The sequence below is a fragment of the Macaca nemestrina genome, chromosome 1 (assembly GCF_043159975.1).
Source record: "Macaca nemestrina isolate mMacNem1 chromosome 1, mMacNem.hap1, whole genome shotgun sequence".
NCBI lineage: Eukaryota > Metazoa > Chordata > Mammalia > Primates > Cercopithecidae > Macaca > Macaca nemestrina.
The window spans coordinates 79,841,857-79,860,956 of record NC_092125.1 but is presented as its reverse complement, the minus strand read 5'-3'; positions in this window follow the sequence as shown (position 1 = coordinate 79,860,956).

Below are 19,100 nucleotides of genomic sequence, written 5' to 3'. Positions count from 1 at the left end.
GACAATTTACCTAGCCTTAGCCCCCTCACAAATACAATGGAAACAATAACCCAAATTTCTGTGGGTACTTGTAAGAATCAAAGAGAAATAACTATGCAAGTTAGTGTTACATATCTAACTCAAACAATTCTCCAGCACTTCTCTTCTTTCCCACCTCTCAAGTCCTGCAGAACATCCAACCATTCTCTGAGCATGATACTTATCCCTACATAATTGCAAATGGTGCCTCTCAAATGCTCCCACTCTCTGCCAGCAAAGCCGTGTTTAAGTCCCTCACACTCTTGCCAGCAAAGCCATGTGGAAGTGCATGAGAAAGTGAGACACACACTTCCACTGACAGGTCACCCTGGCTTCTGCCTTGGGGCATTAGGAACATAGCTACTACCACTGTGGCCTTTGCCCCTTACCTCTGTAAGTGGGACCTGCTGTCACAGTTGTCGTAGCCAGGCCTTGTGTACTGCTAATGAGTCAAAGCCTTAATAGATCCAAGCAGCACCATAGTTTCCCAAATCCTACATGCATCAGTTGCAACCAGTGAACACATGTCTTTTTCGCTGTACTGTGATCCCTGGGTACCAAAAGCCACATTACTTTGGACTCTGTGTCTCACAGATATGAGTGAAAACAATTCATTTTGACCTAGCTACTTGCAGAGCTATACCATAAATTCCCCCCTAGTCAGCCTGGAGGATGTGAAGTTGAGTCCAAGGAAGAAAAGAGTCATGGAATACCTTCCAGTGTTCAGAATTGGTCTCTCTGGCATCTTTCTTTAATGACTGAGGAAGTGTTACCGGGACAGGTTTATAGGCAGGACTCTAATTCTTTAGATTAGTTTTTTCCCCACAAGTGGCTTCCTAGGTTCCTCATGCACATATAGCCTGGAAGAGTCACTTCAAGCCTTCACTACGAGGACTCAGATGTGACTGAATCCAGAGTGAACTTCACATTGCATCAAACCAGAAGACCTTGTGCCAGATACCCAGAGGTAGATGGGAGAGGCAGAATGCTCAGATGTGCTGCCACTAAAAGAAAGGAAAATTTCTTTCTCTTTTTTCTTTTTTCTGAGGCAAGATCTGACTCTATTGCCCAGGGTGGAGTGCAGTAGCACACTCTCAGCTCACTGCAAGCTCCACTTCCCAGGCTCAAGCTATCCTCCCACCTCATCCACTCATGGCCAGCTAACTTTTGGATGTTTTATAGAGACGGGGTTTTGCCATGTCTTCCAGGCTGCTCTCAAACTCATGAGCTCAAGCGATCTGCCTGCCTAGGCCCCCAAAGTGCTGGGATTACAGGCGTAAGCCACCATGCCCCGTCAGGAAAGGGATGTTTCTTTAAATGTTGAATGGTAGAAAAAATGTATTGTATAATGAATGGGTATATGAAGTCTGTATGGCTGAGCTTCGTTTGGAGCTTTTTAATTTTGTTCAATGCCGTAACATTTATACAAGCAAATTCAATTGTTGATGCAAATAAACAGAGGCATTTAAATTCAGATCATTTTTGTTTTAGTAGTATATTTAGGAAAAGTATAGAAGTTAAAAGTATAGGCTTTGGATCAGTTAGATATGTGGTTGAACCCTTTCTCAACCACTTGCTAACTTTATGTAGGGCAGTTAAATTCTTTGACACTCATCTCTGTATTGAGAGTAGTAAGAGTTTATTCATCATAGGGAGGTTGTATTAAATAAAACAATATATGTAAAATTCTTAATATAGTGCATGATAAATAATAAATATGTGGAATAAAGATTTTAATTTTTTTTTTTACTGTGTGTATAAAAATGAGGCTATACCGGGGAGAGTGGTAAGATATATGCCATTTTCTAGGATGCACAGTAAAGAGAGTTATGAATGCGGGATCTCCTCTCAACAGTAGGTTTTATTTATTCGAACTCTATGCTACTGAGAGAAACTACAAAAAAATGTGTGCAGGATACATAGGAACTTTGGAGGAAAACTCCAACTCTTCCTTGGAAATATTTCCAAGGAGTAGAAATTGAGAGATAGAATCCACTTCCAGAAGGACAGCAAGCTCCACTGAGGATAGCCAGAGTCCACTCATTGTGGTCGCTCACCAGGTTCCTAAAGAGCTGACATGGGGCGGAGCAAGATGGCCGAATAGGAACAGCTCCAGTCTCCAACTCCCAGCGCGAGCGACACAGAAGACTGGTGATTTCTGCATTTTCAACTGAGGTACTGGGTTCATCTCACTGGGGTGTGCTGGACGATCGGTGCTGGTCAGCTGCTGCAGCCCGACCAGCGAGAGCTGAAGCAGGGCGAGGCATTGCCTCACCTGGGAAGCACAAGAGGGAAGGGAATCCCTTTTCCTAGCCAGGGGAACTGAGACACACAACACCTGGAAAATCGGGTAACTCCCACCCCAATACTGCGCTTTAAGCAAACAGGCACACCAGGAGATCATATCCCACTCCTGGCCGGGAGGGTCCCACACCTACGGAGCCTCCCTCATTGCTAGCACAGCAGTCTGTGATCTACCTGCAAGGCAACAGCCAGGCTGGGGGAGGGGCACCCGCCATTGCTGAGGCTTAAGTAGGTAAACAAAGCCGCTGGGAAGCTCGAACTGGGTGGAGCTCACAGCAGCTCAAGGAAACCTGCCTGTCTCTGTAGACTCCACCTCTGGGGACAGGGCACAGTAAACAATAACAAACACAGCAGAAGCCTCTGCAGACGCAAACGACTCTGTCTGACAGCTTTGAAGAGAGCAGTGGATCTCCCAACACGGAGGTTGAGATCTGAGAAGGGACAGACTCCCTGCTCAAGTGGGTCCCTGACCCCTGAGTAGCCTAACTGGGAGACATCCCCCACTAGGGGCAGTCTGACACCCCACACCTCACAGGGTGGAGTACACCCCTGAGAGGAAGCTTCCAAAGCAAGAATCAGACAGGTACACTCGCTGTTCAGAAATATTCTATCTTCTGCAGCCTCTGCTGCTGACACCCAGGCAAACAGGGTCTGGAGTAGACCTCAAGCAATCTTCAACAGACCTACAGCTGAGGGTCCTGACTGTTAGAAGGAAAACTATCAAACAGGAAGGACACCTACACCAAAACCCCATCAGTACCTCAACGTCATCAAAGACCAGAGGCAGATAAAACCACAAAGATGGGGAAAAAGCAGGGCAGAAAAGCTGGAAATTCAAAAAATAAGAGCGCATCTCCCCCGGCAAAGGAGCGCAGCTCATCGCCAGCAACGGATCAAAGCTGGACAGAGAATGACTTTGCCGAGATGAGAGAAGAAGGCTTCAGTCCATCAAATTTCTCAGAGCTAAAGGAGGAATTAGGTACCCAGCGTAAAGAAACTAAAAATGTTGAAAAAAAAGTGGAAGAATTGATGGCTAGAGTAATTAATGCAGAGAAGGTCATAAATGAAATGAAAGAGATGAAAAGTATGACACGAGAAATACGTGACAAATGCACAAGCTTCAGTAACCGACTCGATCAACTGGAAGAAAGAGTATCAGTGATTGAGGATCAAATGAATGAAATGAAGCGAGAAGAGAAACCAAAAGAAAAAAGAAGAAAAAGAAATGAACAAAGCCTGCAAGAAGTATGGGATTATGTAAAAAGACCAAATCTACGTCTGATTGGGGTGCCTGAAAGTGAGGGGGAAAATGGAACCAAGTTGGAAAACACTCTTCAGGATATCATCCAGGAGAACTTCCCCAACCTAGTACGGCAGGCCAACATTCAAATCCAGGAAATACAGAGAACGCCACAAAGATACTCCTCGAGAAGAGCAACTCCAAGACACAAGATTCACCAAAGTTGAAATGAAGGAAAAAATCTTAAGGGCAGCCAGAGAGAAAGGTCGGGTTACCCACAAAGGGAAGCCCATCAGACTAACAGCAGATCTCTCTGCAGAAACTCTCCAACCAGAAGAGAGTGGGGGCCAATATTCAACATTCTTAAAGAAAGGAATTTTAAACCCAGAATTTCATATCCAGCCAAACTAAGTTTCATAAGTGAAGGAGAAATACAATCCTTTACAGATAAGCAAATGCTTAGAGATTTTGTCACCACTAGGCCTGCCTTACAAGAGACCCTGAAGGAAGCACTAAACATGGAAAGGAACAACCGGTACCAGCCACTGCAAAAACATGCCAAAACGTAAAGACCATCGAGGCTAGGAAGAAACTGCATCAACTAACGAGCAAAATAACCAGTTAATATCATAATGGCAGGATCAAGTTCACACATAACAATCTTAACCTTAAATGTAAATGGACTAAATGCTCCAATTAAAAGACACAGACTGGCAAACTGGATCAAGAGTCAAGACCCATCAGTCTGCTGTATTCAGGAGACCCATCTCACACGCAGAGACATACATAGGCTCAAAATAAAGGGATGGAGGAAGATTTACCAAGCAAATGGAGAACAAAAAAAAGCAGGGGTTGCAATCCTAGTCTCTGATAAAACAGACTTTAAACCATCAAAGATCAAAAGAGACAAAGAAGGCCATTACATAATGGTAAAGGGATCAATTCAACAGGAAGAGCTAACTATCCTAAATATATATGCACCCAATACAGGAGCACCCAGATTCATAAAGCAAGTCCTTAGAGACTTACAAAGAGACTTAGACTCCCATACAATAATAATGGGAGACTTCAACACTCCACTGTCAACATTAGACAGATCAACGAGACAGAAAGTTAACAAGGATATCCAGGAATTGAACTCATCTCTGCAGTAAGCAGACCTAATAGACATCTATAGAACTCTCCACCCCAAATCAACAGACTATACATTCTTCTCAGCACCACATCGTACTTACTCCAAAATTGACCACGTAATTGGAAGTAAATCACTCCTCAGCAAATGTACAAGAACAGAAATTATAACAAACTGTCTCTCAGACCACAGTGCAATCAAACTAGAACTCAGGACTAAGAAACTCAATCAAAACTGCTCAACTACATGGAAACTGAACAACCTGCTCCTGAATGACTACTGGGTACATAACGAAATGAAGGCAGAAATAAAGATGTTCTTTGAAACCAATGAGAACAAAGATACAACATACCAGAATCTCTGGGACACATTTAAAGCAGTGTGTAGAGGGAAATTTATAGCACTAAATGCCCACAAGAGAAAGCAGGAAAGATCTAAAATTGACACTCTAACATCGCAATTAAAAGAACTAGAGAAGGGCCGGGCGCGGTGGCTCAAGCCTGTAATCCCAGCACTTTGGGAGGCCGAGGCGGGCGGATCACAAGGTCAGGAGATCGAGACCACAGTGAAACCCCGTCTCTACTAAAAAAAAAAAATACAAAAAATTAGCCGGGCGCGGTGGTGGGCGCCTGTAGTCCCAGCTACTCAGGAGGCTGAGGCAGGAGAATGGCGTGAACCTGGGAGGCGGAGCTTGCAGTGAGCCGAGATCACGCCACTGCACTCCAGCCTGGGCAACAGCGTGAGACTCCGTCTCAAAAAAAAAAAAAAAAAAAAAAAGAACTAGAGAAGCAAGAGCAAACACATTCGAAAGCTGGCAGAAGGCAAGAAATAACTAAGATCAGAGCAGAACTGAAGGAGATAGAGACACAAAAAACCCTCCAAAAAATCAATGAATCCAGGAGTTGTTTTTTTGAAAAGATCAACAAAATTGATAGACTGATAGACCGCTAGCGAGACTAATAAAGAAGAAAAGAGAGAAGAATCAAATCGATGCAATTAAAAATGATAAAGGGGATATCACCACCGACCCCACAGAAATACAAACTACCATCAGAGAATACTATAAACACCTCTACGCAAATAAACTGGAAAATCTAGAAGAAATGGATAATTTCCTGGACACTTACACTCTTCCAAGACTAAACCAGGAAGAAGTTGAATCCCTGAATAGACCAATAGCAGGCTCTGAAATTGAGGCAATAATTAATAGCCTACCAACCAAAAAAAGTCCAGGACCAGATGGATTCACAGCTGAATTCTACCAGAGGTACAAGGAGGAGTTGGTACCATTCCTTCTGAAACTATTCCAATCAATAGAAAAAGAGGGAATCCTCCCTAACTCATTTTATGAGGCCAACATCATCCTGATACCAAAGCCTGGCAGAGACACAACAAAAAAAGAGAATTTTAGACCAATATACCTGATGAACATCGATGCAAAAATCCTCAATAAAATACTGGCAAACCGGATTCAGCAACACATCAAAAAGCTTATCCACCATGATCAAGTGGGCTTCATCCCTGGGATGCAAGGCTGGTTCAACATTCGCAAATCAATAAACGTAATCCAGCATATAAACAGAACCAAAGACAAGAACCACATGATTATCTCAATTGATGCAGAAAAGGCTTTTGACAAAATTCAACAGCCCTTCATGCTAAAAACGCTCAATAAATTCGGTATTGATGGAACGTACCTCAAAATAATAAGAGCTATTTATGACAAACCCACAGCCAATATCATACTGAATGGGCAAAAACTGGAAAGATTCCCCTTGAAAACTGGCACAAGACAGGGATGCCCTCTCTCACCACTCCTATTCAACATAGTGCTGGAAGTTCTGGCTAGGGCAATTAGGCAAGAGAAAGAAATCAAGGGTATTCAGTTAGGAAAAGAAGAAGTCAAATTGTCCCTCTTTGCAGATGACATGATTGTATATTTAGAAAACCCCATTGTCTCAGCCCAAAATCTCCTTAAGCTGATAAGCAACTTCAGCAAAGTCTCAGGATACAAAATTAATGTGCAAAAATCACAAGCATTCATATACACCAGTAACAGACAAACACAGAGAGCCAAATCAGGAATGAACTTCCATTCACAATTGCTTCAAAGAGAATAAAATACCTAGGAATCCAACTTACAACGGATGTAAAGGACCTCTTCAAGGAGAACTACAAACCACTGCTCAGTGAAATAAAAGAGGACACAAACAAATGGAAGAACATACCATGCTCATGGATAGGAAGAATCAATATCGTGAAAATGGCCATACTGCCCAAGGTAATTTATAGATTCAATGCCATCCCCATCAAGCTACCAATGAGTTTCTTCACAGAATTGGAAAAAACTGCTTTAAAGTTCATATGGAACCAAAAAAGAGCCCACATTGCCAAGACAATCCTAAGTCAAAAGAACAAAGCTGGAGGCATCACGCTACCTGACTTCAAACTATACTACAAGGCTACAGTAACCAAAACAGCATGGTACTGGTACCAAAACAGAGATATAGACCAATGGAACAGAACAGAGTCCTCAGAAATAATACCACACATCTACAGCCATCTGATCTTTGACAAACCTTACAAAAACAAGAAATGGGGAAAGAATTCCCTATTTAATAAATGGTGCTGGGAAAATTGGCTAGCCATAAGTAGAAAGCTGAAACTGGATCCTTTCCTTACTCCTTATACAAAAATTAATTCAAGATGGATTAGAGACTTAAATGTTAGACCTAATACCATAAAAATCCTAGAGGAAAACCTAGGTAGTACCATTCAGGACATAGGCATGGGCAAAGACTTCTTGTCTAAAACACCAAAAGCAACAGCAGCAAAAGCCAAAATTGACAAATGGGATCTCATTAAACTAAAGAGCTTCTGCACAGCAAAAGAAACTACCATCAAAGTGAACAGGCAACCTACAGAATGGGAGAAAATTTTTGCAATCGACTCATCTGACAAAGGGCTAATATCCAGAACCTACAAAGAACTCAAACAAATTTACAAGAAAAAAACAAACAACCCCATCAAAAAGTGGGCCAAGGATATGAACAGACATTTCTCAAAAGAAGATATTCATACAGCCAACAGACACATGAAAAAATGCTCATCATCACTGGCCATCAGAGAAATGCAAATCAAAACCACAATGAGATACCATCTCACACCAGTTAGAATGGCGATCATTAAAAAGTCAGGAAACAACAGGTGCTGGAGAGGATGTGGAGAAATAGGAACACTTTTACACTGTTGGTGGGATTGTAAACTAGTTCAACCATTATGGAAAACAGTATGGCAATTCCTCAAGGATCTAGAACTAGATGTACCATATGACCCAGCCATCCCATTACTGGGTATATACCCAAAGGATTATAAATTATGCTGCTATAAAGACACATGCACACGTATGTTTATTGCGGCACTATTCACAATAGCAAAGTCTTGGAATCAACCCAAATGTCCATCAGTGACAGATTGGATTAAGAAAATGTGGCACATATACACCATGGAATACTATGCAGCGATAAAAAAGGATGAGTTTGTGTCCTTTGTAGGGACATGGATGCAGCTGGAAACCATCATTCTTAGCAAACTATCACAAGAACAGAAAACCAAACACTGCATGTTCTCACTCATGGGTGGGAACTGAACAATGAGATCACTTGGACTCAGGCAGGGGAACATCACACACCGGGGCCTATCATGGGGAGGGGGGAGGTGGGAGGGGGGAGGGATTGCATTGGGAGTTATACCTGATGTAAATGACGAGTTGATGGGTGCAGCACACCAACAAGGCACAAGTATACATATGTAACAAACCTGCACGTTATGCACATGTACCCTACAACTTAAAGTATAATAATAATAAATAAATTAAAAAAAAAAAAAAAAAAGAGCTGACATTTCCTACAACACCAGTAGTGCTTGTTCCTAGACTGTAGTAAGCATAGATAATAAAGCAGATCAGAGGCTGAGAAGAGCACAGAGATGTGATCTCAATAAATCATTATCTTAGTCCATTCATGTGGCCAAAACAAAATACCTGAAACTGGGTAATTTATACATAATAGAGATTTATTTCTCATGGTTCTGAAGGCTGGGAAGTCTGAGATCAAGGTGCTAGCAGATTTTATGTCTGGTGAGGGCCCCATCTCTACTTTCGAGATGGCACCTTGAAAGCTGTGTCTTCCCATGGCAGATGGGCTGGAAGTGCAAATGCAGACAACAGCCCTCTGACACCTCTTTTATAAGGTCATTCGTCCCATTCATAAGGCTCCACCTCTTTAGGAGGTGATCAAATACTTTTAATACTATCAAATATTAAAATACTTTTAACACCCCACCTTTTCATACTATCACATTGGCAATTAAGTTTTAACATATGAATTGTGGAGGAACATATACACTGGAACCATATCAATCGTGTTAGTTGTTTACCCTGTTTGCAAGCTCTAAGACCATGAGTTAGAGATTGTTTCCATCAAAAACAAAAAACTTAGCTTCCCTCAAAGAACCTATTTAGGATCATTGTTAGAAGCAGGATCCAGATGAGAAAGTGCTCACAGAACTAAAAAGAAAAAAGTTGTGGAAGAAGATGTTTAACAGGAAAGCACAAAAATTATTAACACCGTGACTAGTGGTGACTTTACAAAGGAAGGAGAAGCCATAGCTCATGACCCCAACCCTTCTTTTCCAATATTTTTCTTCATCTTCTTCCACTAATTAACTTTGCTCCCACCTACCTGCTTTGGAAAGGTGGTTTATGGAGGATTGTTTCTCATTTGATGCTCCTGCTTTTACTTTCATTCCTTCTAGCACAGCTAACTCAATCTAGGACAGTGAAATGAAACTTTGCTAAAGCATCAGGGATAACACAAAGTTAAGCCCAGGTGACACTGTCACATTATAGTGGCATAAACTGCACTGTCCAACTGCAGTGGGCGCCATGCATGTGAGCTCAGAGTTCGATCATCTCATTTAACAGACATGACTTTCTTTAAGCATGTTCCCATCTACCTGATCTACCTCCTATGGCGGCATATTATCCACTAGGCTGAAGTCCACATTTAGAAACCAGTCTTTAAAAAGTCCGAATCCTGAGGAATGCAGATCAAAGGAAAATAAAAATGTCTACACCCACCTGTACAAGATTTGTCAACCAAATTCTGATTTTCTACTGGAGGAACTAATTTCTCCCAATTTGACTGACACAAGTTAATTCAGAAGAAACTTTATACCATGAGTCCAGTGAGACAATATGAGCATTAAAAACCACACAATATATACTCTAATGAACAAGGGAGGGGTATTTATATTACATAAGCGATCTGCTGCTAATGAGTCATGCTGCTAATGAGCACCCAGCATGAGTTGGGCACTTCACTTGGGTCATCTTGATGACAACCCAGTGAGGTGCATCTTGCCTTTTTACATTGTTGGTGTACCAAAGCAGAAATCATCTAAGAGGTTAAATAATTTTCCTGACGTTACTCTTAGTAAGTGATGAATTCATGATTAACTCAGGTTCAAACACCAAAAGTAGCACCAGCTGCCATTATTTCTGCTTAATTCAAAAAGTGGCGGGGGAATGTTGAAAATAAAAATGAAATTGTAAGTGAAGAATATGTTCAAAGATGGGTGCAAAACTCAACTTACATACACAGTTCCTGGCATATTTAAAGGTGAATGGGGTGGATGGGAAAATAGAATCATTTAACCCTATGATTAAAATTGCAAAGATGATTAAAGTGCTGAATTATATACATCAATGGTCGTAAGCTGCAGTGGATGAATTCAAACTCTGGACAATAAAGACATTGAAATGACAAGTCTATCTCAGAGCCTGGTTGTAAAGCAGATAGTTGGAAAACTGTGGTTCCACGTTGCTAGAAAAGCAGAAAGGAGATTTTGCAGGGCAGTGTTGAGTCTGAGAGAAAGTTTGGGTTCAGGGAAAGCTACGTTGCTAGCTCATGGCAATGCCATCTTGTAGCTGGGAGGCAGCTTGTTTGCAGCTTAGAGATGTTACCATGATCTGTTAGTGAGGAGGTGGAACTTTGCCAGCTCGGTGGGAGTTCCTTCAGGAATAAGATCTAGCACTTCTTACCCTTAATTTCTCCAACTTCGGTGAATGTGGCCTCATCTTTTCACACTTCCCATCTTTCAATTCACCACAACACTTGGAAGTTTCAATAATACATCGTGTTGCCATTTTCCCCAGAACCTTACACATGACACACCTACTACATTATGCTGCTTCAGCCAGGAACATCTTTCTCTTCCCCGTAAAATCCATTACCTCCATCTGACCAACTCCCACTTAGCTTTTGGGCTCTGGGAAGCCTGTTCTCCATACTCAAGATTGGAATACTCCCCCATTACTCTCTCTCTTTCTCTCTGCCACCCGCCCCCCTCACACACACAGTATGCCTAGGCAATTTGCCTCCCTTTACCTTCTTTATACTGCATTATAGAAAACTGTACAAATCCAAACACTTTATCTACAAGGAAAACATCCCCAAATCCCTGTAATCTAGATATGATAAATGTTAAATTTAGTGCAAACCTACTCCATTTGGTGAGAATAGTCATGCATTTTGCTACTGAAAAATTGTGTGTGGCTGTGGAGGGCTGTGTGAGATTCCACCAGGGGTGTTAAAAATATACAATATAGGCACCAGATTATCTTTCTAAGTCTGTAATTATGCTTTATGCTGAACTCTATCTGGCCATAAAAGTGTTAGCTGAGTGATGATGTGTCCATCCTGCACTGCATTCCACCCAATCCTCCAGGACAGGGACTGTACCCCACTCAGCACTATATCTCCTTTTCCTAGAATGGTGTCCATATATAATCAGTGTGTTTAATACAAGAATGAATAAATAAACATTGCGTAGTCATAGTCAATCCCCAGGTTCACTAGCTGTCCCTGAACTCCCCAAGACAGAGAATTTCAAATGAACCAAGAAGACTGGAAAATGTAGAAGAAATTGTAAGATGAGTTTGCACTTGAAACATAGCAACTTTCATTCGTACATTCATTCATGAATTTATTCAACTAACATTTATTGTACAACAACTCTATGCCATATAATAAGCTAAGCCATCGAGATATTGGAACAATAACAATAACAAACAATACTAACACAAAACAGAGAAAGCAGAGACATTCAGAAAGAGATAAAAGACTGGCACACAGCAAGGTTTTCATTCAAATGAGGCACTTATTCTCCCTAAGTATGAAACATGTCTATTTTGAATTCTTAGTCTGAGAAGAGTTTTGTGTTAGCAATTCACTGTTAGTTTTTATATCATTTTACTTAGGGATAACAAAATATCTCAGTAACCCATTTTATAAGAACTGAAGAGTTATTTCTCTTTCTAAAGTATTATCTTATAATAAGTTTTACTTCAAATATTAAGAAATCTGGGAACCTGTTATCCATTAGGGTTTGGTCATAAAAACCTGAAATGACTTCAGATTTTTAGAGGTAAAAGAAGTTTAACACAGTGTGTTAGAGGCTTACACATCTCTAGGAAGGCTGGAGGAGGAAAAGTCAGTAAAGCTGATTTATAAATACCAAGAAGTGCTGGAATAGCAGGGGAGTTACTAGCAATGTGAGTGATTCTTAGGAGGATGCCCAAAGCACTGAAAGCCGAGAACTGTTGCTACCTGTTGCAACAAAATCACCTCCTGGTGATTCCCAGGAGGTCTTCTGAAAAATCATCTGCAAACCCCTCTTGTATCTTCCTGTAAAATCCATAGTAGAATAGTATCTTCTCTTTCACCTTCTGTATCTCATGTAAGCACCTCTCATTGGTGGAATTTACGCAAAAGAAGTCTGGGAAATGTAGTTTCTATACTTTAAGACTCTATAGTACATGTGACAGTTGAAAAGTAATGTGTTAGTATTAAGTATCAACAAACGATATCTACCAAAGTATACCTTCCTCATAGTTGTACATTTTTACACAAACGTTTCATCTCTATTCCTCTTTAGGCTTCCAGGAATTAAAGAACAGGAAGAGGACAAGAGCAAATAATTTTCTTCACCAAGGATGGTTTGTTTTCTGACATTTGTGTGTGTGTGTGTGTGTGTGTGTGTGTGTGTGTGTGTAATGATGTAAGAGAGTCATACTGGCAACATGAAAACAGTTATAACAGAATGATCTGTTGGTAAAATGTCTGTGGAGTTGAAGTGGATTAAGTCCCAAATATACACTAATTTATATGGGGGAAATGACAGAATTATATCTAGGACCCATTTATGTCGCCATTTCTTATATTTGGGTGCTCTTGGATACTTCTACAAGAATGTAAATATATGTACCCTGAGGTCTTCCTGGACTTCTGATACAATTTTAGAAAACCAGTGGGGGGAATGAAATCATAGGGGCAATGAGAGATTATAATTAAGAAGTCAAATGTTCCTTAGTTGCTTTAGAAACATTCTTCTCTTATAGAATACAGAAATTTATAAAACTGGCTATTGAAATATATAAAAAGGGCTGCTGTTTTCTTGGTCTCAGCTTATGCTATTTTGTGAAATATATATATTTGTCTTCTTCCCCGTTTTCTGACACAGAGCTCCTAAATCCTTTGGAATTCCATGGGTGATAGAAGCATCTTTTGTTCTAATGAGGTGACTCTTCGTGGGCCCCTAGATATCATCAGAATGGGGACCAGTTTCCAAGGGAAGCAAGCAGGTGACTAGAGGTTTGGTGCTTTCAGCCCTATCCTCCAATCTTTGGAAAGAGGAGAGGAGCTGAAGTTTGAGTTGATCATCAATAGTCAATGATTAATCAGTTGTGCCTATGTGTTGAAGCCTCCATAACAACCCAACAGTGCAGGGTTTGGAGAGCTTCCAGATAGCTGGACACATGGAGGTTCCTGGAGGGTGACTCACCCAGAGAGGGCGTGGAAACTCCATGCCACTCCTCCCATACCTTACTCTATGCATTTCTTCCATCTGGATGCTCATCTCTATCATTTATAATATCCTTTAAAATAAACCAGTAAACATAAGCAAAGTGTTTTCCTGAATTCTGTAAGCCACTCTAGCAAATTCGTCAGATCAAGGAGGGTGCTGTGGGAACGCTGATTTACAGCCAAGTGATCAGAAGCACAGGCCACAACTTGGACTTGCAAATGGCATCCTAAGTTGGAGTGGGGAGGGGACAGTCTTAGGGACCCAGCCCTCAACCTATTAGGTCTGACCCTATCTCCAGGTAGGTAGTGTCAGAATTGAATTGGAGGACATCCAACTGGTGTCCATGGGAGATTCTGCCAGGGAATTTCTCAGTGTTTGGGGAACCCCCAGCCCTACAACATACACACTCAGCTGGTGTCAGAAGCATAGTGGGAGAAACTGAATTTATCTTTTCCTATATCCTCACAGCTTACCTAAATTCAAGCATTTAGTAAAACAACTAAAAGTATATTTGATTCTGAGCAGTGGCTTTAATGTCAAAATCGAACAGAAATGAGTAGACTTTTCTTTCAGGCTTTGTTCAGATTGACTATTCTCTAGTAATAAAAACCAAACCTGAAGCAACCCTGTTCATGAGACATGATATTCATATGCTTGAAGTCATGAGGAGTAAACAATTTTCTGCCAGTATATTTAAAATGAATGCTCAGTTTAATCAATTCTTTTACATTTTTCAACCCCTTAAAAGGAAAAGCAACCTGTAAACTAAACCCCATAGATGCTCCAAATTATCCAGGGCATATTCAGCAAATTAAAATTAATATTAAACATCATTACATTGAAAAATAACATTACTCAGCAAGCCTCCAAAAGGTTGCAGATTTTTTGAAGTGATCCATTTTTCTCCAAGATTCATAAGCTGCTTGTCAATGAATTTAACTGGATATTTATTGAAATTAATGGCAGCTGCAGCTGATTGAACAGGCTTTACTTTAGGTTTTGTTTTCATTTTTTATGGCTGTTTTCCCTTCCCTTGCCTTCCCATGTTGTATGCTGATGAAACCACAAGAAAATAAATGGGGAAAGCTCTGCCATGGAATTGAGAAACAGCTTTTCTCACCGTACCTCACAAAATGGGAAAATATTGCCAATGACACATCACCTCCCATCCCCAGTTCATCACTGTTCAGATTATTTAGAAGCCCATTTTCTTGGGAAGCCTTTCTACAGCATTGAGGGTGAAGGGCAGAAGCTTCATGGGCTCACCGGCTGTGTCCAAATCCCTATCCTCCATGTATTTGCCTTGTCATCGTGAGCAAGTTCCTTAACAAGTCTCTTTGCCTCAGTTTCCCCACTTGCATATTAGAACTTATAATAATAATACCCATGGGCTTAGAAACTGCTTAGCATAACACCTGGAACCTCAAAATACTTCCTTAAGAATTCGCTATTATTATTTGGTTCTCCACTAGGGAAATAAAATTATATGGCTATATTTTATTCCTCTTGAGATTAACAAACTATACTTGTATAACTACAATGAAAATACCAAACTCTGTTGTAATGTGACAAATAAAAGCCAGGAGAAGTGGAAAGTCTTGCTATAAGAGAAGGGAAGATGCTTTTTGTTTGTTTCTCTTTCCCTCCACTTCTCCACCTCCACTTCTATTGTGCCGTGTTTTGTAGACGTCTTCTGGGATTCTAAAGACCCTAATATCCAAATAGAAGGGGCAATGTAGAGGAAGTAGGAGACTGTAGAGGATCCCTTTCTAGAATGGATTTTTTTTTGGACTTGTGGTTAACTTCATAGCTACTTTTCCAATATCTTCTTCACACCTTCATTTCTTTCTTTATTTATCCAATATACACCACTATTTACCAAGCATGAAACTGGGTGATGGAAATAAAAGTTTATTCAGTCAGAAACCCAATCCTCAGTAATCCTGCTCCCTAGTGAAAGGAACAATATTAAGACATCTAATCCTCTAGAGGCACATAGCATAGTGGTTATGAGTTCAGCCTCTCCACCTAAACTGGAGTTTGAATCCTGACTTTCTGACTTAAACTTCGGTCAAGTTACTTTACCTGTCTATGCTTCACTTGCTCATCTGTAAAATGGGGTTTTAAGTATAAAACAGATTTATACATACATAACTGCTGGAACAGTGCCTGGCTTATAGTTGACCTTAAAAAATATTTCTCATTATCACTATTGTGACTCTAAGGTTTCTATTGGGATATTGTAGAACAAAGATAAGAGAGAGCGGAATAAAAGAAAAATGATAAATTTATTTGTGGACACAATAGGTGCCTCAGAGGACACCCAACTGGAAATCATTAATCGGCATTTGGCTGGTCACACAGGTCTGGCACCCCAGCGAGTACTGAGGGCGAGAGCTAAAGATTTGGGCATCGGCATTATTCCACACGGGAGTGGACGTTGAAATCATGGGCATGAATGGAGCCACCAGGAAAGGTGTGCGGGGCGAGAGGATGAATGACTTAAGACATCCTATATTTGAGAGCTGAGTGGAGGTAGGGGAGCTTAGGGAATGGAAGGCTTGACTTTAGAGGGAAGATTGTGTGAGGCTGGGAGGGAAGTGTGCAGATGTGTTAGGGGACCCAGTTCATGAATTGCCTTGGCCCCTTTGCATTTACTTTTCAATCATCTCTGGCCCCAGGTTTGATTAACTTGATAGAAAATAATTAAGGGCCCAATAAGCTTGCACAGAGGAGGGTAGAAACAGACAGGAGAGAGAGGAGGAATGACCCAGGTCCTGGTTTTCTGAGCCTCCTCCCCTTCATACACACATCATGCCCTTAAGAACACATTCCAGATTAAGAAGCACACACACACACACACACACACAACAAACAGAAAAACAACACTTTCATTTTCTTTAACAGTTTGGGTAGTCTTGATTCCAAATCTTCAGCCCATCAGACCGCATGTCAAATATCATATACATCAAACATTGTTAAATATTCATGCCCCAAAACTTGCCTTAGGAATATGGTCATTGTACACATGGGAAACTTCTGGTTCTCCTAACTTTCTTTCATCATTTAACTAGAGTAACTTCCATGTGCCTGGAGGGGAATCAGTGGTGAACAGAGTCTAGAGGAGAAGATGAATTGTTAAATAAATGTGAATATCAAATTATACTGTGGGAAGGATGCGGACTTGAGAGAAGAGAGCAGTGGGAGGGGGTTCTGAGCTTGTCTAAATTATCCAGAAGAGACTCCTGGATGAAGTCACTTTTATGTTAAGAGCTGAAAAATAAATACATTTTAAAAGACAAAAGATTTATTTATTCTGAAGAGAAACCAAAGCATAAAATAAATACATTTTAGTTTGAGGGGATGAACAAAAGTAAGAGTGCTCCTGACAGAAGGGTAGGATGTGCAAAGGCCTGGAGGCAAGGGAGCATGTGACAGAGGCGTGACCAGCTGAAATTAGCTCAGTGGAGCGGGAGCATCTCAGGGCTTAAGGGGAAATGGGGCAGAGAAGGCTGAAGATGGTAGCACAGGCTTTATCACTGGGGCTGAGGGGCTGGAGGTATAGGGCTTTTTTTGAAGTTTCCTCTTGAAGGGAGGAGGTCCAGAGTGACTCCGAGGACTTTGCATCCAACAGTTTGGTGGTTAATGAGGTTATTTCCTAAGACAAAAAAAAAAAAAAAAAAAAAAAGAAAAAAAAAACCAACAAAGAAATACCCAAAGAAGTACCAATGTTTAAGAGATGAGTCAAGAGGAAAAGCCAAGCTATAAAACTAAAAGGGAATGCCCACAGAAATAGGAGAAAAACCAGGAAAATATGAGGTTGTGGAGGCCAAGGGAAGAAGGGACTTCAGAAAAAAGAAACTTATCACCAGAACCTCTTGCTGTAAGCAAAGTGATGACGAAAAAATATCCATTGCACGCAGTGACATGGAAGTGGTAGGCAAATGTGGCAAAAGCAGTTTGGGAGTGATGGGTGCAGAAGCCTCACTCTTCCTGGATGTAGAATGGGAGATTAATAAAGAGAGACATCACACCTGCAAACCCAGCATTTTGGAAGGCTGAAGTGGGTGGATCACTTGAGGTCAGGAGTTTGAGACCAGCCCACGGACATGGTGAAACCCCATCTCTACTAAAAATACAACAAAATATAGCCAAGCATGGTGTTGGGTGTCTGTAATTCCAGCTACTCAGGAGGCTGAGACAGGAGAATTGTTTGAACCTTCCAGGTGGAGGTTGCAGTGAGCTGAAGTCACACCACTGCATTCCAGACTGGGTGACAGAGCAAGACTCTTGTCTCCAAAAAAAAAAAAAAAAAAAAAAAAATTGAGAGACTGCTAAGTAGAAAGATGGCTGAAGAAATTTCTCTTTAAAGGAAGAAGAGACAGGGACCCTGGAGTTGAAGAAGAGTGATTTTTGGTTTTCCTCTGTGAGAGTCTTGAGCATATTTAAATTCTGAAAGCACAAACTGAAATTGAGAGATGGAGATCCAGGAGAGACAGAGCACAGCTGTTAGTGTGAGATGCTCAACACAGAAGGTGGGGCTGGGATCCGGAGCCCAGGCAGAGGTAGGAAGATGGCCACTTTGTTCACCTTCATGTGAGGGGAGCAGTCAGATAGGACCGGAGGGAGACTAGCATATGTTGCAGTGGGGTCAGGATGCTGCACACTTTCAATGTTTCCTCTGATAAAAAAAATACATGAGTCAGGATCCTGGCAAAAACCAAATCATCAGAGTGCATAATGGGAGACCGCTTAATAGATGTGGGACTAAGGTTAAAAGGAGGCATTCAGGCCAGGCATGGTGGCTCACACCTGTAATCTCAGCACTTTGGGAGGCCGAGGTGGAGGGATCAGGAAGTCAAGAGATCGAGACCATCTTGGTCAACATGGTGAAACCCCGTCTCAACTAAAAATACAAAAATTAGCTGGATGTGGTGGCACGCACCTGTAGTCCCAGCTACTTGGGAGGCTGAGGCAGGAGAATCGCTTGAACCTGGGAGGCAGAGGTTGCAATGAGCCAAGATCATGCCACTGCACTGCTGCCTGGGTGACAGAGCGAGATTCCATCTCAAATAAATAAATACACAAACACAAATTTTTAAAAAGAAGCATTCAGAGACTAACAGCACCAGAAGCTGTTACACTGTTAGTGTTGAAGGGACAAGGGGAACAATAAGTGCAATTGAAAGCCAGTGAGATCAGAATCCTTGGAACAGGGGCCACCCAGCAGGAGCTGAAGTCGTGAAGTGATGCAGATACAACTAGAGATAACAGCAAACCAGAAGGACACACAGAATATTGTTCATCTACCAGTGATTTCCAGTGGCCAAACTCAAACAAAAGGCAGGTGGCAAGGAGCCTGGGACCCAGAGAAGTGCAAAGAATGTACATGTAGAAGGGGGCAAGTAGAGAACAGCCATCACGGTAAAGGATGAGATAAAGTTATCTTCTGAGAATGGGGACAAGGGTCATCATTCC